At 36.6% G+C, this 22,557-nt stretch overlaps 1 long non-coding RNA gene across 1 annotated transcript in view; it reads right to left on the minus strand.

Moving 5' to 3' along the window:
• Positions 1–22,557, minus strand: part of LOC126961824 (uncharacterized) — a 100,832-nt gene that overhangs the window by 40,461 nt on the left and 37,814 nt on the right. Inside the window, exon 3 of the long non-coding RNA XR_007728433.1 lies at positions 8,536–8,669. This is a non-coding gene — a long non-coding RNA (uncharacterized LOC126961824). The remainder of the gene's footprint in view (positions 1–8,535; positions 8,670–22,557) is intronic.

Genomic DNA, 22,557 nt, shown 5'->3' on the forward strand with positions numbered 1-22,557 from the left:
CTTGAACATCCCAGAGGCTTTTTCTGATTATTCAACTCCTCTACTATCTACCTCCTCATGCATAACAATGCACCCCACCTCCACTGCCTGGTCACTCTCTACCACATGACTGTTTTATTTCTTTTAAAAATGATTATAGTGTTAATATGTTTACCTTATTATTTTATTTGCTTCTTTTTTTTTTTATTTTCTCTACCCCTACCTTCAATTAGAAATGCATCAAGAAAACAAGACTATGTTTAATGTTCACATTTATGTGACAGTGCACTTAAGATATAGTCCCTACTCTTAAGAAAGATATGTAGTAAAGAAAATAGGGAATACACCTAAATAAGTATGAAAGACAAGTGCAAGAAGTACTATAAGTGAAGGTGAGCCACAGATTGGAAGAGGTCAAGGGAAGACGACTTCTAGTTACAATTAATAAGGAAAGCATTGTGATTGAGGTGATTCTTTAATTGACAAAGGATCTGGGATTGAGGGTGATTTTAGGTGACTATTCCACTCAGGCTAAAGCATAGGCAAATATTTTTCAAGACATATAGAAAATGAACCCCAAGCTGCCATCCAAGAATGATGGAACAGAGACCAGGTGACGCAGCCAAGGCCCTCCAAAGAATTTTATTATTTCTTTCATTATGTGGCAAAAATATTTCCCATCATTCAAACTAAGAAATTCAAGGCAGTTTTTCTTAGATTTGAAAACAGTAAATAAATAACTTATTTTAAATAATTATATTGCCTGGCACGGTGACTCATGCCTGTAATTCCAGCACTTTGGTAGGCCAAGGCAGGTGAATCACCTGAGGTCAGGAGTTCAAGATCAGCCTGGCCAACATGGTGAAACCCTGACTCTACTAAAAATACAAAAATTAGCCAGGCGTGATGGTGTGCACCTGTAATCCCAGCTACTCAGGAGGCTGAGGCGGGAGAATCACTTGAACCCAGGAGGCAGAGGTTACAGTGAGCGGAGAACGCGCCACTGTACTCCAGCCTGGGGGACAGAGTAAGACTCTGTCTCGAAATAACAACAACAACAACAAACACAATAACAACAACAAAACAACCCGTTGGCAGGGCACGGTGGTTCACACCTGTAATCCCAGCACTTTGGGAGGCCGAGGTAGGCAGATTGCCTGAGTTCAGGAGTTCAAAATAATTTGGGCAACATGGTGAAACCCTGTCTCTACTAAAATATATATTTAAAAAAAAAAAAAAACAGGAAAGAAAAATTAGCTGGGCGTGGTAGTGGGCACCTGTAATCCCATCTATCTGGGAGGCTGAGGAAAGAGAATTGCTTGAACCCGAGAGGCAGAGGTTGCAGTGAACCAAGATCCGGCCACTGTACTCCAGCCTGGGTGACATAGTGAGACTCTCTTTCAAAAAAAAAAAAAAAGCAAAAATAAATTATATTCTTCTGTAAAAGGAGCATATTCACATAGCTTATGTATAGCATATAATCAAATACTTGGCTACCTATAATAAACCATGCTTTACTTCCCTTGGACAGGAGATTTTTGCTTAAATAATAGAAGAGATAATCTCAAAGAATCTTAAATCCAATGTTTCTTCTTCCCAATTATTGTCTCCTCAACGACAAGATACACACTATTTTTGAATATATAAACAAACTAACTGTCTAAAATAAAAAAAAAATAGCTGTGACTGTAGATGCAAAAGTCCTGGAAATTATTCTTTGTTACCAAAAATGGTACTCTCTTCTCCCAGATGATATTTAAGCCCGTGAGCACCCCAATCACTCACTCCCTGTTCCTCACCCAGATATTTGCTCTCGTAATAGTCTTGTTCTTCTTACAGCAACACAGTTCTCTCCAACAACCTCCTATATCCTTATAGGCAATGGGCTGTGTCCATCCCTATTAACACAAAGGATACAGTGAAATAGATCTTGAGGTACCACGTAGTGCAAAGCCCAGGAAAGAGGTTTTGACTATGACACGGCCCTAGTTGCTTATGAGCACTGTCCGATAAATCACCCAGTTAGACCCCTACTGCCACTTGGCTTCTGTGCTGCTGTAGTCTGATCTTTTTCAAAGCAAAGTCCACCCAGCCATTAAAATAAATAAGGAGACCATTACTGACTTTCAATCTCTTCACAGAAAAATAACTTAAGAACAACCACACACAAACACATATATACATAACACACTCCAAGACTAGTGTCACTGAAGATTTCATCAGCTGTCTGACAAGAAGATATTTAATTAACTCTCCTACCTGTCTCTCCCTGCATGATACAAACAAATCAAGGAGCTTTGGAAGAATAATTAATTCAAGATGTAAAAGCAGCGTCAGATTAAAAAAAAAAGAGAGAGAGACGGAAGCAGGAGGATTCTGGAGTGCTTAATTTTCATTAAATAGCACCCTTGCTAAGAATTTTGCCACCAAGCATGCCTCTGAGGTCAGGACTTAGCATGTCCTGATCCACCAAATGTATACAATAAACCTGAGGGTCCTAACAGAGGGCCACATCAGAAGGTGAAAGTATGCCTTTGGAAATGAGTGCATCCAGAGTATTAAAGTAGCTCTCCAATCTCATCTTTGGAAGTGTGTAGGTTGGGAGTTCTCAATGGTGAGGGTGGGTGGTGGCTCACACCTGTAATCCCAGCACTTTAGGAGACTGAGGTTGGCAGATCACCTGAAGTTGGGAGTTCAAGACCAGCCTGACCAACATGGTGAAACCCAATCTCTACTAAAAATACAAAATTAGTCGAGCGTGGTGGCACATGCCTGTAATCCCAGCTACTCAGGAGGCTTCGGCAGGAGAATCGCTGGAACCCGGGACGTAGAGGTTGCAGTGAGCCGAGATCACATCACTGCACTCTAGCCTAGGCAACAGGAGCGAAACTCTATCTCAAAAAAATTTAAAAAATAAAAAAAAGTCAACTATATCCTGGCTGGGTACGGTGGCTCATGCCTGTAATCCCAGTGTTTTGGGAGGCTGAGGTGGGAGCATCACTTGAGGCCAGGAGTTCACAGCTGCAGTGAGTTGTGATTGTGCCCCTGTACTCCATCCAGCCTGGGTGACAGAGCAAGACTCAATCTCAAAAAAAAAAAAAATTCCCTTCTGTCAACTTATGTGTACAGAGGAACTCTAGCCTCTCCTCCTATATATAACCACCCCTACCCAATGGGAAGAGATGTAACTTTCTTAATTGATGAATTTGGAAGAAGTGCTTGAGTGTTCTTGGTTCTGCTCTTCCTGCTCTCCACTTTGGGGCTGATCTTGTCAACAAGAAACTTCCATTTTCTGATAGACAGTTCCTCACAAGTGAACTTTGATTTTCCTGTTTTTCCTGTCATGGGAATGAAGCATGAACAAGATCAGTGTATCACAGATATTACATCACTTTCTCCAGATTTGCACTGTTTTGTAGTAATGAAGCTACTATTTTGTTCTCTATCTCTCTGGTGTCTCCTTCTCTCAGTGATTTTGGAATTTGGAAAAGGAGGATGGATGTATTTCTTGATACCACAACACCTCTTTCACCTTGTGGAAGGAATGTTTAGATACCTGTTATGATTTAAATGTGTCCTCCAGAGTTCAGGTGCTGGAAACTTCATCCCCAGTGCAACAGTGTTGAGAGGTGTGGCCTGATGGGCATTTAGGTCCTGAGGGATCTACCCTCATGCAGAGATTAATGCTGATTATGAAAGAACAAAGTCTGTGGTATTCCTTTACAGAAACACAAAATGAACAAAGACAATACCATAAAGATAATTTCAATGATTTTCTGTTTTCTTTTGCTACATTAATAGAGTCTTAATAACTTTTTGACTTCAGGCAAACCAGGATAAAATTAAAAGGAACAGTCACACAATCAGAAATTGTTCTTTTTAATATGTTTTGATTTGAAGTTATGAAAGTTAGAAAATGGTCTTAGGAAATAATTCTCAAATGGAGGGATGTGGGTCAGGAAACCCTACATGCATTTATAAGAAATGTAAGACTGAGAAAAAACTGTCATTTACTTCCTATAGCCTCTGTTTACTACATTTTCATTAATAACAGTTTGAAGAAATTTATATTTTTTTAAAAAGTAGCCACACTTGCCAGGCTCTCTGCAAGGAGAGTCATTTGCTTCCCTCGTTACATCTTTAACACTGAAAACAATCCTGTTGTTCTCCATGCACTGAAAACAATCCTGTTCCTGGTGGCCTCAGGCCCTCTCTTCTGACTCTGATTTTCCTCTTCCAAAACTTCTTGATTAGCTGACTGTGCAGATCCCTTATGTCAGGTCAAGTTTTGTCCAGCTCTTTCTTCCCAATACACTTGGTGCTTTCAACCATCTCCTGATTTTCAAGCGTTATCAGTCAGAGGCTTTTTCTTCCTCTTTGTATACCAGACATGTACAGTCAATAATAACCTCCTCCTAACACTGATACCTCAAACACTTCTGGATATCAACCTAGGCGCTCTACAAATTTGGAAGGATTAGTGACTACTTTTGCTATGTACCAACACTTTAAAAATGTTATGATACTTATACCAATACAAAAGTACATAGGCACAAGGTTATTCACTGCAGCATTCTTTGTAAATGCAAAATATTAGAAACTACCCAAGTGCCATACATAGAAGAGTGTTTGAATAAACTAAAGTATAGCCACACAATAGAGAAGTATGCAGCAATAAAAAAAAAATAAGAAGATATCTTATTAAGATGGATGAATTTCTTGGATGTATTATTAAGTAAAAAAAATCAAAACACATATAAATATCTACGGTATGCTACTTCTACTTAAGACAGAGGAATACAAGAAAATATACATATACCTGATAATATATGCAAAAATAAATACAGGAAAGATAAACCAGAGACTAATGACATAACTTACCTAGGTGGGGAAGATGACATTAAGGTAAAAAGGATGAGTAAATGAAAATGGGATAAAAGGATTGGCAGGAGTCATACTTTGCTGAGTACAACTTTTGTTATAGCTTTGACTTGTAGAACATATCAAAAAATGAATGAATGAAATTTACTCATTGCTGGAGAAATCATATAACCATATGTGTGTGTATATGTGTGTGTGTGTGTATATATATAGCCATGTGTATATGTGCATGTGCATATGTATGTGTTTGTATTATACACATATTTCCTAAGAGTATTTATTGCAAGCACCTAGAAGCAATAATATCTTAGTAGGCATCAGCTCACCTAGCATCTAGATATTGATTTCTAAATGCAATTTCCCAATAAAGAAACTAGGACTCCTTGGAGAAATAGTTGATTCTAAAGTTGAGCAGGAAAAGTACAAGTTAAGCATGGAATTTTTGTGGTTCCAGAAAGTCAACAACTACTCAGAAAATGATGGGACCATGTTCAAACAACTCAGAGTCTAATTTGACATACCTCTCAATGGTCAAATCTAGGAAGAGTCAAGCAAAGAATATACACTGATGGAAAGAGATTATAACCCATACAATAAAATAGATATATATGAGTCCATATTGATGGAAGTAAACAATTAAATAAATAGATAGGGAAGAAGAGATAGCTCTTCTTTACAGTAAAATTCCAATTAATTTGCAGGAATAATGAATAACAAGTGACCATTAGGTAATCAACACATATGGATTGCAGGTAGGAATCATGGGTAGATAATAAAATTAGTAAACAGAAGTATGAGAAAAGGGACACTCGTATGGTCACAAAATATCTCACCATAAGACATTCATTACAAGGAATAAATGGTTGCCTTACAGTGATAAAATCTGGCAGGCCTATCTTCATCAAGTGATCAAAATTAATATCACTAATAACAAGCCATAACATCATGTTCTCACTGCTTTGTTGTACTGAGGAGGACTCATCACACAATCATCACAATGCTACACATTGGGCTGCATTCTTGACAGAAATGTGTAATCTTAACCTAATTATAAAAATAAATCAGCCAAGTCCAAATGGAAGGAGAGTCTAAAAGATAAATTGTTAGTACTATACAAGACAAAAGTGTTAAGGTCATGAATGACAAAGAAAGACTGAGAAACTACCACAGACTGGAAATCACTAAACAGACTTGAAAACTAAATGCACTACCAAATTTGGAATTGGATCTTGGACCAGAAAAAAGGACATTAATGAGAAAATTGATGAAATTTGTATAATACACATACATTAGTTAACAATCTCTAAATTTGAATGATATCAATGCCAGCTTCCAGGTTTTGGTAATTGTAGGATGGCTATAGAAGGTGTTAACATCAGGAGAAGCTGGATGAAGAAAATTTGTGTTACTTTTACAACTCTCTAGTAAGTCTAATATTATTTCAAAATAAAAATCTAAAAAATTCTATACTTCATCCTCTCATTAACACTATTATGTAGATATTACTACCCCCACTTCATAAATGAAGAAACTAACCCAAAGAGAAAGCACCAACATTAAGATTGCTAAACAAATGAGATGCTGGATCCAAGTTTATTTGACTACTACTATGAACAGGTATTTTCAATATACTACACTGCTAAATCTTTCCTTGGTTATTTAATTCTAAGATTAGATGGGCTCTATGTCATCTCTTTTATTTATGGTGCAGACAATAGTAATAAAATATTCCTGCTTTAGATAGACAACAGAGGCCAAGAATAATTGTGTGATATTACAACAAATTGAAGAGTGATTGAGGACATGAACACTTCCAAATAGACCTAGAATTAAAACCAACCTACCAAATTCATCAGAGAAAACAGTAATATCTCTGGACTCTTTATGCTCTATATTAGATGACAAATTCTTTTAGTGCAAGGGCAGTCACTTAATGTAGAGTATAAAGATGCTGTTGTCTATCTTATCTTGAACACCTAACATTTTTCCGGGAACTACTATATAGCAGACCTCATGCTTAGAGCTTTATATACAGTGTTGCATTTCTTCTTTGCAATCTTCCATGAGTTAGGAACCAACATAATCTCCATTATCTCAGGAAGATATATCATGGGTTAGGTATCTTGCCTGGTGGGAAATTTAGATCCACACTTTCTATCTGACTACAGAGCCCATGCTCTTCCCAACTGCACATAATACTCAGTGTAAACGGAGTGTAAGTGCATTTAACTGTAATATGTTGTTCTCTTCTTCATTTGGTATCTTTGAAAACTCAGTGTGCTTCTAGGACACACTTATGACTGCTGGTTTCTTGAAAAGGTCAGGCAGTGTCCCTGAAGGTGCATTTTTCCATCACACACCATGCAAGCATATCTCTTCCAGCTCTGTCATTTATTGTTATGGATTTCCTATATTTTCAATTATGTTCTTTTTTTTTCAGCAGATTAAATCAGATTTGAGGACAATAAAGGGTTAATGAAATGATCTTGGTGTAATTACTCATTATAAAACATCTCCCTCTTGGTTGAGGCCTTATTTGGAGAAAAAAAAAAAAAAAAACCCTCCTGGGGCAGCAGCAACAAAGGAAGCTGATAAAGGAAGGGAGAGCCGCGTGTTCTTTAGTGAGTTTTATTGCAAATGGAAAAAACATGTTACTTGTCAAAGGCATTATTAGGAAACTCACTGAAAGATAAAAAGTGGAACCAAATAAAAGAAACCCCTTCAAAAAAAATAATAATAACAGCCTGCTTTGCTTCTTCTCATTGCTCAGGAATGTTTGTATTTGCTTGTTTAAAATGACAGTTTGAAATGTAAGATGGAAAATGACTGGTTGACACGAGCCTTTGTTTTCTACTCTGTGCCTATTGTACCTGCGTGCACTGTATATGTATAAATCTTGCCAATCCTCCCTCCTCCCCTCTCCAAAGTGTCTGGATAATGACACGATTGGAATGCTTAGTACTCAAAGTTGTATCTTAATTGAAAGAGAAAGAAAAGGAAAACATTAAAAAAGACAGCAATAATAAATATCTGGGGTTGTCTTTTACCTAAAGTGAAATGGATTTACTCTATACTTAATCTTTATTACCTAGTCATTTTGTGGAAGGTGTTTTGGTTGATGCCTGGCTTTTTTTTTTTTTTTTTTTTTTCTACAGCAAAAAGCATTTATATAACTCAAGCTGTTAAAATCATGGATAGAAATGCCAAGGTTTTGAGGTTTTGCCTCCCTCCGGTGTGGAAGCATGGTACATCGCCATCTACGAACCTGAAGTCATCAAATCCCCTTTTCCAGTGATTCACTGGTGCTAAATGAAGCTAAATAAAAAAGCAAAGATCAAAGCAGAAAATCTCAAGAGATCTGTGTGCTTCATATTTTAGACAGCTTTCTACATGAGACTACTAAGGAGTAGATGGCAGAAAAACATTGGATTCCAGTTCTGTCTCAGCCCTCATCTGGTTTGAACACTAGAAAAGCTTCTCGCTAACACCTTTACCATGAGTCTCATTGCATTTTAGTTTTTAGTTGTATAGGTGTCTTCCTAAAAAGCAAAGTTAATCATGGCATTTCCCCATACGAAAGAATATTTTAATTACCTCAAAACAAAGAATAAAATTAAAATTGTTCAGATAGACATTTAAGGCCCTTCACAACTGTAGCCTTTTCTAGAGTCTTACCACTTGTTTGTCATCTTTGTCATCTTTGACAGGCTTTGAAAAGTGGAATAGGAGGGACGGTAGCCTCTGACAGGGCTTGGTAGATTACTAGGTGAGTCAATATGATTCTTTCCCTGGAGTTTGTGTTAGGAAATCTGGAGGGGAATCATCAAATTGTTAACAGAAAAGTAAGTGGACAGATATAGAGATAGATTTGAATTAATAGTAAAGAGAATAAAAATTGAGAAGCTTTGCTGCAGATATTTCTAGAGCTGTTTAGGATTCAAACGACTGACTTGTCCAAGCTCAGAGACTAGTTTTGCTACTGTTTCTGCTCCTTCTTAGCTTGGATGCTTTGCTTTGCCTGGCTTCCCTTGAAATCTGTGCATATGGCTGAAATCCTTGTTTACTTATCTACATGTCTATCCTTAAAATGAACTCTACATAGTTTAAGATAACCACAGTTGATCCTTGAACAACAACAAGGTCAGGGTTGCTGAACCCCACACCCTGTGCAGTCAAAAATCTGCACATAACTTTTGACTCCCCAAACACTTAACTACTAATAGTCTATTGTTGACTGGAAACCTTATTGATTACATAAACAGTCAATTGACACATATTTTATATATGTATTATATCCTATATTCTTACAGTAAAGTAAGCTAGAGAATAGCAGAATGTTATTAAGAAAATCATAAAGTAGAGAAAATATATTTACTATTTATTAACCGGAAGTGGATCATCATAAAGGTCTTCATCCTTGTGATGAAGGTTGAGTAGGCTGAGGAGGAGGAAGGGGAGGGGATGGTCTTGCTGTTTCAGAAGTGGCAGAAGAAGAAAACAATCTGTGTAAGTGGGCCCTTGTAGTTCAAATCTGTTTTGTTCAAAGGTCAACTGCATAGTGAGCTTATCATTCCCAAACATCACCAGCATGACCAAATTAAGCTCTGCCAACAGGAATGAAACGGTAGATTGGCCCTAAACTAACTTCACCTGGAAAATACTAACTCTTTTTTTAAAGTTCTGGGTCTGATATCATGTCCCTTGTAAAACCACATTGCCCCACAGAGAGCTTGGTTCTACACTGTTTCCCCACATATTTTGCTTCTATCTCTGTTACAGCAGGTAGGGAGTTCCTTGGGCTGCCCCAACAAACCACCACTTACTAATTGGAGACAGAGGACATTTCTATTCTCACACTTTTTAGGTCTGAACTCCAAAATCACTGTTGGTAGGACTACGCTCCCTCTGAAGGCTCTAGGCAGGAATACTTTATTGTTCCTTTTGGTTTCCAGGGATTCCTGGTATTCTTTAGATTGGGAAGCATAACCCCAGTCTCTGCCTGTCTTCACGTGGCCTTCTTCCCTTATCTTTGTGTGTTTCCTATTCTGTCATTCTTTTTTATTATTATTATACTTTAAGTTCTAGGGTACATGTGCACAACGTGCAGGTTTGTTACATATGTATACATGTGCCATGTTACTGTGCTGCACCCATTAACTCGTCATTTACATTAGGTATATCTCCTAATGCTATCCCTCCCACCCCTCCCCACAATACAACCCAGTGTGTGATATTCCCCTTCCTGTGTCCAAGTGATCTCGTTGTTCAATTCCCACCTATAAGTGAGAACATGTGGTATTTGGTTTACTGTTCTTGCGATAGTTTGCTGAGAATGATGGTTTCCAGCTGCATCCATGTCCCTACAAAGGACACGAACTCATCCTTTTTTGTGGCTGCATAGTATTCCATGGTGTGTATGTGCCACATTTTCTTAATCCAGTCTGTCACTGATGGATATTTGGGTTGGTTCCAAGTCTTTGCTATTGTGAATAGTGCTGCAATACACATACGTGTGCATGTGTCTTTATAGCAGCATGACATAATCCTTTGGGTATATACCCAGTGATGGGATGGCTGGGTCAAATGTTATTTCTAATTCTAGATCCTTGAGGAATCACCATATTGTTTTCCACAATGGTTGAAATAGTTTACAGTCCCACCAACAGTGTAAAACCGTTCCTACTTCTCCACATCCTCTCCAGCACCTGTTGTTTCCTGATTTTTTTAATGATCACCATTCTAACTGGTGTGAGATGGTATCTCATTGTGGTTTCGACTTGCATTTCTCTGATGGCGAGTGATGATGCGCATTTTTTCATGTGTCTGTTGGCTGTATGAATGTCTTCTTTTGAGAAGTGTCTGTTCATATCCTTTGCCCACTTTTTGATGGGATTGTTTGTTTTTCTCTTGTAAATTTGATTCAGTTCTCTGTAGGTTCTGGATATGATTCCTTTGTCAGATGAGTAGATTGCGAAAATGTTCTCCCATTCTATAGGTTGCCTGTTCACTCTGATGGTAGTTTCCTTTGCTGTGCAGAGGCTCTTTAGTTTAATGAGATCCCATTTGTCAATTTTGGCTTTTGTTGCCGTTGCTTTTGGTGTTTTAGACATGAAGTCCTTGTCCATGCCTATGTCCTGAATGGTATTACCTAGGTTTTCTTCTAGGGTTTTTATGGTTTTAGGTCTAACATTTAAGTCTCTAATCCATCTTGAATTAATTTTTGTATAAGGAATAAGGACAGGATCCAGTTTCAGCTTTCTACTTATGGCTAGCCAATTTTCCCAGCACCATTTATTAAATAGGGAATGCTTTCCCCATTTCTTGTTTTTGTCAGGTTTGTCACAGATCAGATGGTTGTGGATGTGTGGTATTATTTTTGAGGGCTCTGTTCTGTTTCATTGGTCTATATCTCTGTTTTGGTACCAGTACCATGCTGTTTCAGTTACTGTAGCCTCGTAGTATAGCTTGAAGTCAGGTAGCGTGATGCTTCCAGCTTTGTTCTTTTGGCTTAGGATTTTCTTGGCAATGTGGGGTCATTCTTGGTTCCATATGAACTTTAAAGCAGTTTTTTCCAATTCTGTGAAGAAACTCATTGGTAGCTTAATGGGGATGGCATTGAATCTATGAATTACCTTGGGCAGTATGGCCATTTTCACAATGATTCTTCCTATCCATAAGAATGGTATGTTCTTCCATTTGTTTGTGTCCTCTTTTTTTTTTTTTTTTTTTTTTTTTTTTTTTTTTAATTTATTTATTATTATTATACTTTAAGTTGTAGGGTACATGTGCATAACGTGCAGGTTTGTTACATATGTATATTTGTGCCATGTTGCTGTGCTGCACCCATCAACTCGTCATTTACATTAGGTATAACTCCCAATGCAATCCCTCCCCCCTCCCCCCTCCCCATGATAGGCCCCGGTGTGTGATGTTCCCCTTCCTGAGTCCGAGTGATCTCATTGTTCAGTTCCCACCTATGAGTGAGAACATGCGGTGTTTGGTTTTCTGTTCTTGTGATAGTTTGCTAAGAATGATGGATTCCAGCTGCATCCAAGTCCCTACAAAGGACTCAAACTCATCCTTTTTTATGGCTGCATAGTATTCCATGGTGTATATGTGCCACATTTTCTTAATCCAATCTGTCACTGATGGACATTTGGGTTGATTCCAAGTCTTTGCTATTGTGAATAGTGCTGCAATTGGGAGAAAATTTTTGCAATCTACTCATCTGACAAAGGGCTAATATCCAGAACCTACAAAGAACTCAAACAAATTTACAAGAAAAAAACAAACAACCCCATCAAAAAGTGGGCAAAGGACATGAACAGACATTTCTCAAAAGAAGACATTCATACAGCCAACAGACACATGAAAAAATGCTCATCATCACTGGCCATCAGAGAAATGCAAATCAAAACCACCATGAGATACCATCTCACACCAGTTAGAACGGCAATCATTAAAAAGTCAGGAAACAACAGGTGCTGGAGAGGATGTGGAGAAATAGGAACACTTTTACACTGTTGGTGGGATTGTAAACTAGTTCAACCATTATGGAAAACAGTATGGCGATTCCTCAAGGATCTAGAACTAGATGTACCATATGACCCAGCCATCCCATTACTGGGTATATACCCAAAGGATTATAAATTATGCTGTTTGTGTCCTCTTTTATTTCACTGAGCAGTGGTTTGTAGTTCTCCTTGAAGAGGTCCTTTTCATCCCTTGTAAGTTGGATTCCTGAGTATTTTATTCTCTTTGAAGCTATTGTGAATGGGAGTTCATTCATGATTTGGCTCTCTGTTTGTCTGTTACTGGTGTATAAGAATGTTTGTGATTTTTGCACATTGATTTTGTGTCCTGAGACTTTGCTGAATTTCCTTATCAGCTTAAGGAGATTTTGGGCTGAGACAATGGAGTTTTCTAAATATACAATCATGCCATCTGCAAACAGGGACAATATGACTTCTTCTTTTCCTAACTGAATACTCTTTATTTCTTTCTCTTGCCTGATTGCCCTAGCCAGAACTTCCAACACTATGTTGAATAGGAGAGGTGAGAGAGGGCATCTTGTGCCAGTTTTCAAAGGGAATGCTTCCAGTTTTTGCCCATTCAGTATGATATTGGCTGTGGGTTTGTCTTAAATAGCTCTTATTATTTTGAGATACATACCACCAATATCAAATTTATTGAGAGTTTTTAGCATGAAGGGCTGTTGAATTTTGTCAAAGGCCTTCTCTGCATCTATTGAGATAATCACGCGGTTTTTGTCTTTGGTTCTGTTTATATGCTGGATTACGTTTATTGATTTGTGTATGTTGAACCAACCTTGCATCTCTGGGATGAAGCCCACTTGATCATGGTGGATAAGCTTTTTGGTGTGCTGCTGGATTCGGTTTTCCAGTATTTTACTGAGGAGTTTTGCATCGATGTTCATCAGGGATATTGGTCTAATATTCTCTTAGTTTGTTGTATCTCTGCCAGGCTTTGGTATCAACAGGCACCAGCCATTGCAAAAACATGTCAAAATGTAAAGACCATCTATGCTAGGAAGAAACTGCATCAACTAGTGAGCAAAATAACCAGATAATATCATAATGACAGGATCAAGTTCACACATAGCAATATTAACCTTAAATTTAAATGGATTAATGGTCCAATTAAAAGACACAGACGGGCAAACTGGATAAAGAGTTAAGACCCATCAGTTTGCTGTATTCAGGAGACCCATCTCACATGCAGAGACACACATAGGCTCAAAATAAAGGGATGGAGGAAGATCTACCAAGCAAATGGAAAACAAAAAACAGCAGGGGTTGCAATCCTAGTCTCTGATAAAACAGACTTTAAACCATCAAACATCAAAAGAGACAAAGAAGGCCATTACACAATGGTAAAGGGATCAATTCATCAGGAATAGCTAACTATCCTAAATATATATGCACCCAATACATAAAGGAGCACCCAGATTCATAAAGCATGTCCTTAGAGACTTACAAAGAGACTTAGACTCCCATACAATAATAATGGGAGACTTTAACACCCCACTGTCAACATTAGACAGATCAACAAGATAGAAAGTTAACAAGGATATCCAGGAATTGAACTCAACTCTGCACCAAGTGGACCTAATAGACATTTACAGAACTCTCCACCCCAAATCAACAGAATATACATTCTTCTCAGCACCACATAGCACTTATTCCAAAATTGACCACAGAGTTGGAAGTAAAGCACTCTTCAGCAAATGTAAAAGAACAGAAATTTTAACAAACTCTCTCTCAGACCACAGTGCAATCAAACTAGAACTCAGGACTAAGAAACTCAATCAAAACCGCTCAACTACATGGAAACTGAACAACCTGCTCCTGAATGACTACTGGGTACATAACGAAATGAAGGTGGAAATAAAGATGTTCTTTGAAACCAATGAGAACAAGGATACAACATACCAGAATCTCTGGGACACATTTAAAGCAGTGTGTAGAGGGAAATTTATAGCACTAAATGCCCACAAGAGAAAGCAGGAAAGATCTAAAATTGACACCCTAACATCACAATTAAAAGAACTAGAGAAGTAAGAGCAAACACATTCAAAAGCTAGCAGAAGGCAAGAAATAACTAAGATCAGAGCAGAACTGAAGGAGATAGAGACCCAAAAAACCCTCCAAAAAAATCAATGAATCCAGGAGCTGGTTTTTTGAAAAGATCAACAAAATTGATAGACTGCTAGCAAGACTAATAAAGAAGAAAAGAGAGAAGAATCAAATAGACACAATAAAAAATGATAAAGGGGATATCACCACCGACCCCACAGAAATACAAACTACCATCAGAGAATACTTTAAACACCTCTATGCAAATAAACTAGAAAACCTAGAAGAAATGGATAATTTCCTGGAAACTTACACTCTCCCAAGACTAAATCAGGAAGAAGTTGAATCCATGAATAGACCAATAGCAGGCTCTGAAATTGAGGCAATAATTAATAGCCTACAAACCAAAAAAAGTCCAGGACCAGGTGGATTCACAGCTGCATTCTACCAGAGGTACAAAGAGGAGTTGGTACCATTCCTTCTGAAACTATTCCAATCAATAAAAAAGGAGGGAATCCTCCCTAACTCATTTTACGAAGCCAACATCATCCTATTCTGTCTTTTTAAAGTGCATTCATCATTGAATTTAGGCACCGTCAAAACCAAAAAGATCTCATATGAAGATCCTGAATTAAGTACATTGGCAAACATTCTTATTTCAAATAAAGTCACATCCTGTTGATATTGGTGATCATATCTTTGGGGTACCACAATTCAACCTAATACAGAGCAGTTATTACATTATTTTATAATTCACTTGGCTTTTCTTTGAGACTACGGTCCCTCAACTTCAAGACTCACCGCTTACTTTTTATTTTTTTTATTTATTTTATTTTATTATTATTATACTTTAAGCTCTACGGTACATGTGCATAACGTGCAGGTTTGTTACATATGTATACTTGTGCCATGTTGCTGTGCTGCACCCATCAACTCGTCAGCACCCATCAACTCGTCATTTACATCAGGTATAACTCCCAATGCAGTCCCTCCCCCCTGCCCCCTCCCCATTATAGGCCCCGGTATGTGATGTTCCCCTTCCCAAGTCCAAGTGATCTCATTGTTCAGTTCCCACCTATGAGTGAGAACATGCGGTGTTTGGTTTTCTGTTCTTGTGATAGTTTGCTGAGAATGATGGTTTCCAGCTGCATCCATGTCCCTACAAAGGACACAAACTCATCCTTTTTTGTGGCTGCATAGTATTCCATGGTGTATATGTGCCACATTTTCTTAATCCAGTCTGTCACTGATGGACATTTGGGTTGTTTCCAAGTCTTTGCTATTGTGAATAGTGCCGCAATAAACATACGTGTGCATGTGTCTTTATAGCAGCATGATTTATAATCCTTTGGGTATATACCCAGTAATGGGATGGCTGGGTCATATGGTACATCTAGTTCTAGATCCTTGAGGAATCGCCATACTGTTTTCCATAATGGTTGGACTAGTTTACAATCCCACCAACAGTGTAAAAGTGTTCCTATTTCTCCACATCCTCTCCAGCACCTGTTGTTTCCTGACTTTTTAATGATCGCCATTCAACCTAATACAGAGCAGTTATTACATTATTTTATAATTCACTTGGCTTTTCTTTGAGACTACAGTCCCTCAACTGCAAGACTCACCGCTTACTTTTTTATATCCTGGTATTTAGCAGTATCTGGCACATAGTTGAAATTCAATGAATAACACATTGAATAGACACACGAATAAAAATACTAAGCATTTCTCTCTATATTTCTAGGCTTTACTTTCCTAATATTTAAAATGAAAGCCTTACTGTATTTTTAGCCACTTTTAGCATTTGATTAGTAGAACAAACAGGCAGAACACTAAAGTTTGGACCTCTCGACCTTCCAGAAAGTCTTTCTGAAAACATTGTCCCTTACAGTCTTTGATAATTTAAAATAACTAGCTCTGAAAATAAGTCTTTTTTTAAAAAAGGTTATTCTATGCAATGCTTGCTTTGGAGGTAAACCTACATACAGGATTAGCATTAAGTATATACTTAATGCCCTTATGGAGACACATCTATTTTATAAGTCAAAAAACTGGGACTATGAACAGATAGGTAAGAACATCTTTATGGCAATAAAGTAAAATAATATTTTAAATCAATCATAATTGATACTATGCTGTACAGCCCAGATTACTCCTTCAGGACTGAGACAAACATTTCACCCACATCTGGGAGTAGCTGTGCAGATGACCTTGCACAGATGAGTCACTTTCAATGCCCTCTGTGGAAGAGAACTTTCTTGCCTAAATCATGATCTTCACTGGGGCCAAAGTTCAACCAATGGCAGGTCAATTGTGGGGAACCATAACGGGTCTAAAGACCCAGCCCCCATTCCACCAGGATAGGATGCTTCTGAAGGGCCACCTTGGCACCAGAGATCTAATGGGATCAACATTTCAGTTAAAATTCTCCTTTGGCTTAATCCTATTTCCAGACAGGCATCAGTCCTGAGGGCACCCTCCAATAATTTTGGGTACACGTCTCTGTCCTAAAGTCTCTTTCCCTTGGGCCTACACCTAAGGTACCACACCTGTTCCAGAAGATAATTTAGCATATATTCTGTTTAGCTTTAGTCTTTTTAAATTTAGTTTTTAATTTTTTAAACTGAGACATTATAATTGTTCATATCGAGGGGGTAAAATTTGATGTTTCAATGCATATCTATGTTGTACAATGATCAGAATTTATTTGTGCTATCTACTTGCAACTTTGTACCCATTGACCAACCTCTTTCCATCCTCTCCCTAACCTGTCCCCTTACAAGTCTCTGGTAACTACTCTTGTACTCTCTGTTTCTATTCTATTTCTTTCTTTCTTTCTTTCTTTCTTTCTTTCTTTCTTTCTTTCTTTCTTTCTTTCTTTCTTTCTTTCTTTCTTTCAATTCCACGTATGAGTGAGATCAAGCACTATTTGTCTTTCTGTGCCTAGCTTATTTCACTTAACATGATGTCCTCCAGGTTCATCCATGTAGTCAGAAATGACAAGACTTCATTCTTTTCTATGGCTGAATAGTATTCATACACACACACACACACACACACACACACACACACACCCTTTTCTCCACATTCTTACTAACATTTATTTTCTTTTGTGTTTTGGATAATCGTCATTCTACCTAAAGTGAAGTGGTACTTCGTTGTGAATTTGATTTGCATTTCCCTGATGATGTTAAGCATTTTAAAAACATCCCCGTCGGTGATTTTTTTTTTTTTTTTTTTTTAAGAAATGTCTGTTAAGGTCTTTTGCTCATTTTTAAATCAAGTTACTTGTCTTTTTGCTGTCTAATTGAGTTTCTTATGTAGTCTGGATATTAATACTTTGTTAGATGTATAATTCGTAAGCATTTTATTTTATTCTGTAGGTTTTCTCTTCTCTCTGTTAATAGCTTCATTCGTTGTACTTTTTAGTTTTATGTAATCTCATTTGTCTATTTTTGTGCTTTTGAGGTCTTGTTTAAAATATCCTTGCTCAGCCAATGTCATGCAAACTTTCCTCTGTAGTTTCTTCTAGTAGTTTCATAATTTTCCATCTTACATTTAAGTCTTTATTCCATTTTGAGTTGGTTTTTCTATATGGTGACAGATAGAGGTCTACTCTCATTCTTCTGCATGTAGATATCCAATTTTTCCAGCGCTGTTTATTGAAAATACTAGCTTTTCTACAATCTGTGTTCTTAGGAACTTTGTTGAAAATCAGTTTGCTGAAGATCTATGAATTTACTTCTGGGTTTTCTATTCTGTTCCACTGACCCATATCTGTGTGTGTGTGTGTGTTTTTGTTTTTTGGTTTTTTTTTTTTTTTTTTTTTTTTTGAGACGGAGTCTCACTCTGTCACCCAGGCTGGCGTACAGTGGCCTAGACTTGGCTCACTGCAAGCTCCACCTCCCAGGTTCAAACCATTCTCCTGCCTCAGCCCCCGGAGTATCTGGGACTACACGCGCCCGCCACCATGCCCAGCTAATTTTTTGTATTTTTAGTAGAGACTGGATTTCACCATGTTAGCCAGGATGGTCTTGATCTCCTGACCTCGTGATCCACCCTCCTCGGCCTCCGAAAGTGCTGGGATTACAGGCGTGAGCCACCGCGCCCGGCCTCCATGTCTGTTTTTAGGCCATGGCTGTTATATGTTGGTAGTATATTTTGAAGTCAGGTAGTTTGATGTCTCCAGCTTTGTTCCTTTTTGCTGAGGATAGCTTTGGCTGCTCAGAGTCTTTCGTGGTTTTATATAAATTTTAGAATTTTTTTTTTCTATTTCTGTGAAGAGTGTTCTTAGAATTTTGATAGGGCTTGCATTATATTTGTAGATCTTTTGGGGTAGTTTTAACTACCATTATGTTGGCTATTTTAACAATACTAATTGTTTCAATCCATTCCTGTGGGACATCTTTCCATGTTTTTCTGTCTTTTTAAATTTCTTGCATTAATGTTTAATAGTTTTCGGTGTAGAAATCTTTAACCTGTTTATTTCTAGGTAGCTTATTTTTTGTGGCTATTGTAAATGAAATTATTATTATTTATTTATTTTTCAGATAGCTCACTGTTGGCATATAATGAATTTGGTATTTTGATTTTGTATCCTGCAACTTATCTGAATATGTTTATTAGTTCTAACAGTTTAGTTGTTGTTGAAATCCTTAGTGTTTTCTTATATAAAATCATGTCATTTGCAAAAGGGACAATTTGACTTCCTCTTCCCAATTTGGATGAATATATATATTTTTTTCTCTCTCTCTCTCTCGGCTAATTTCTCTGGCCAGCACTTCCAATACTATGTTGAATAGCAGTGGTAAAAGTGGGCATTCTCATTTGTTCTTGATCTCAGAGGAAATGTGTTCACCTTTTCTCCATTCACAGTTAAGTTAACTTAATTCACACTTAAGATGTTAACTGTAAGTGTGGCATATATAGTCTTTACTGTGTTGAAGTACACACCTTTTATGCCTAATTTGTTATAATTTTTATCATGAAGGGATATTGAGTTTTGTCAAAGGACTTTTTTGCATCTATTGAAATAAACATATAATTTTTATCTTTCTCTCTACTAATGTGGTCCATCACGTTTATCAATTTCTGTAAATCATCCTTGCATCCCTGCGATGACTCCCAGTTGATCATAGTGAATGATCTCTTTAATGTGATGATGGCTTTGGTTTGCTAGTGTCTTGTTGGGAATTTTTGAATCTGAGGTCATCAGAGCTACTGGCCTATACATTTTTGTTTTGTTTAGTTGTGTGTGTGTGTGTTTGTGTCCTTTTCTGGTTTTGCAGACAGGGTAATCCCAGCCTCATGAATAAGTTTGGAAGCATTCCTTCTTCCTCAATTTTTTGGAATAGTTTATGGATCATTGATATTATTATTATTTGAATATTTAATAGAGTTCAGCAGTGAAGTCATCATATCCTGAGCTTTTCTTTGATAAAAGACTTTTTATTAGATTCAGTTTCCTCACTCATTACTGGTCTGTTTAGATTTCTGTTTCCCTATAATTTAATCTTCATAGGTTGTATATATCCAGGAGTTTATCCATTTCTTCTGTTATTAAATGATTTGACATTTAGGTTTCTATAATAGTCTTTTATGATTCATTGTATTTCTGTGATATCAATTGTAATGTCTCCTTTTAAACTGTTTTTGAGTATTCTTTCATTTTTTCTTAATTAATCTAGGTAAAGGTTTGTTAATATTGTTTATCTTTTCAATAAACCAACTCTTCATTTTGTTTAGTCTTTATTTTATTTATTTCTACTCTGAGTTTTAGCATTTCTTTCTTCTACCAATTTTGTGTTTAGTTTGAGCTTGTTTTTCTGGTTCCTTGAGTTGAATCATTAGCTTATTTACTATAAATCTTTCTTCTTTTTTGATTTAAGCATTTATTGTTATACATTTTCTACTTAGAATTGTTTTTGCTGTGGCCCGTAGGTTTGGTATGATGTGTTTCCTTTCTTGTTTGTCTCAAATTTTTCAATTTTTAAAAAATGTATTAACTCCTTGATCTTTCAGAAGTATATTGTGTAATTTTTATGTTTTCATAAAGTTTAGAAAGTTTTATTTATTGTTAATTTATATAGTTTAACATCATTGTGATTGGAGAAGATACCTGATATTATCTCTGTCTTATTAAATTTAAGACTTGTTTTGTGGCATAAAATGTGATCTATCCTGGAGAATGTTCCATATGCAGTTGAGAAAAACAAGTATTCTGATGCTGTTGGGTGAAATGTCCTGAATGTTCTGTAAATGCCTGTTAGGTTCATTTTCTCTATCATATGATTTATATCTAATATTTCTTTGTCTATTTTTTTGTGAACAGATGACCTGTTCATTGTTGAAAGTTAGGTGGTAAAGTCTCATACTTTTGTGATATTGCTGTCCTTCTCTCTGCTTAGGTCTATTAATATTTGCTTTAGTAGCTGAGTGCCTCAGTGTTGGGTGCACATTTATTTATAATTGTTATAGTCTCTTCTTGAATTGATGTCTTTACCATTATATAATGACTTCTATGTCTCTTTATACAATATTTGACTTAAAGTCTAATTTACCTAATATAAAGGTGGCTACTCTTTTTCTCTTTTGGTTTCCATTTGTATGAAATGTCTTTTTTCATTTCTTCACATTCAGTTTGTTCGTAACAGTGAGATGAATCTCTTACAGGCATCATATAGTTGGGTCTTCTGTCTTTTTGTTTGTTTTTGTTGCTGTTTTTATCCATTCAGCTACTCTATATATTTTTATTTGAGAATTTGGTCCACTTACATTCCAGGTTATTATTGATAGATAAGAACTTGAGGATTTACTCCTTCCTTTTTGTTAAATTTTTTCTGAATATTTTGTAGATCCTTTGTTTCTTTCTTCCTCTCTTTATTTTTTATTCTGTGGTTTGGTGGTTTTCTGTCATGCTGAGCCTTGCTTTCTTTTTTGGATTATTTGTATATCTGCTACAATTTGTTTCTTTGTGGTTACCATAAAGATAACATAAAAAGTCTTGTGGTTGTAATAACCTATTTTAAGTTGAGAGCAATTTAACTTTGGTGACATAAAAATACTCTAGACATTTTCTCTCCTCTCTACAATTTATATTTTTGTTGTCTTAATTTACTTTGTTAAAAATCTATTATGTGTTCCTTAGCTGCTAATGATACCTTACTGTTTTTGACTATTTTGACTTGAACCTTCCATACTAAAGGATTGAGAGATTTACATTACACTGTTACATCACTGGGGTATTCTGAGTTCAATTTATGGATTTACTTCTACTGGCAACTTTTCTATTTTATTGTATTTTCATGATGGCAATTATTGTCCTTTTGTTTCCAGTTGTAGCACTCTCTTAAGCAGTTCTTGTAAGGCTGATTTAGTAGTCATAAATTTTCTCAGATTATATTTGTCTGGGGAAGTCTTTCTTCTATATTTCTGAAGTATAGCTTTGTTGAAAGTAGTATTCTTAGTTGACAGTTTTTTTATTCTTTCAGAATTTGAATATATTGTTTTATTCTCTCCTGGCCTGCAAGGTTTCTGCTGAGAAATCTGCAGGTAGTCTAATAGAGATTCCCTTCTATGTGACTTGATGTTATTCTCTTTCATGTTTTAGAATTCTCTCCGTTTTGAATTTGGTAGTGAGTATAAAATGCCTTCAAGCAGTTCCTTTTGGGTTAAATGTAATTGGGGACATTTGGGTTTTCTGAATCTGGATGATCATATCTCTCCCCATATTTGGGAAGATTTCAGCTATTATTTTATCAAATAGGTTTTCTGTGCCTTTATCCCTCTCTTCTCCCACTGTAACTCCTGTTTATTTTATGGTGTCTCATGAGTCCTGTAGGCATCCTTTAGTTTTTATTACTTTTATTTATTTTTAATATTCTGAGTGGGTTATTTCAAAACTACCTAACTTCAACTTTAAACACTTTTTTCTTCTGCTTCTGCTTGATCTATTCTGTTGTTGAAGCACTCAATTGTGTTTTTCATTTTATTTACTGCATTATTTAGCCCCAAGGTGTCTGTTTAATTCTTTTTTATAATTATGACTGCTGATATTCATTCAGACCATGAATTGTTTTCTTAATTTCATTGAATTATTTGT

The sequence above is a fragment of the Macaca thibetana genome, chromosome 8 (genome assembly GCF_024542745.1).
Source record: "Macaca thibetana thibetana isolate TM-01 chromosome 8, ASM2454274v1, whole genome shotgun sequence".
NCBI classification, from domain to species: Eukaryota; Metazoa; Chordata; class Mammalia; order Primates; family Cercopithecidae; genus Macaca; species Macaca thibetana.